Source organism: Triticum dicoccoides, chromosome 4B (assembly GCF_002162155.2).
Source record: "Triticum dicoccoides isolate Atlit2015 ecotype Zavitan chromosome 4B, WEW_v2.0, whole genome shotgun sequence".
NCBI classification, from domain to species: domain Eukaryota; kingdom Viridiplantae; phylum Streptophyta; class Magnoliopsida; order Poales; family Poaceae; genus Triticum; species Triticum dicoccoides.
Genome location: NC_041387.1, coordinates 26347719 through 26348562, shown reverse-complemented (window position 1 = coordinate 26348562; position 844 = coordinate 26347719).

The window sequence follows — 844 nt, the reverse complement described above, 5'->3', positions numbered from 1 at the left end:
TAGCTTGCTATTTTTATCCAGGCTTCTCCAAAATAAAAAATGGAATTAGCAAGTTAAAACTTGAATACGACCGATGCTAATTTCTAACTACCACTCTTTCGTAGTTGTGTCCCCATCGATCTGCACGGCTTCTACGGCAGTTCTACAAGCTATTGTCTCTAGTGCCGTTCAATGAGTGGTTGTGGTTTTCTATCTGCACACACCTGTTGAGATTTGACGCAGTTTTCAAGCTGGGCTCTGACATGTTTGTAACGGAGTGATGAACCAACTGGTTCGTCCCGAAGTCGAATGTCGGGTGCTTTTTTTTAGCTTGCTATTTTTATCCAGGCTTCTCCAAAATAAAAAATGGAATTGGCAAGTTAAAAAATCGTTTGGCCATGCCCACATCGACATTCTAACATATGTAGCGTTGGTTGAGTACAAGTTACAGTGCTTGTACTTGGTTGAAGCCCCAATTCTGCAGAGATGGCTTTGTATTTTATTTTGTTGTCACATATTTCAGTATAGAAAAGAAGAAATTTAAACCATTCGATCCAGCGTATTTGATACCCCCAAAGCCCAAAGCTCATTTCCCCCCTTTTCAAGAGGGCATTCGAGCATCTTCAACATATGCGAGAACCCCGTGGAGAGGAGAGATTTTCAATCTCAAATCTGCATCTGACTCCCGGTAGGGTATTCATCCATTTTGATCAGATATAACACAGTTCAGCAACCCAGACTGATCCTTAGTCTTCGTGGCTCCAGTGTATACAACATTGGGTTGTGTCTCCACTGTACAACGTTGGAGCTGAGCTTCATTGAGGATGTCTGAACCTAACTCCAGCCAGCAAATGGCTTCATGAGA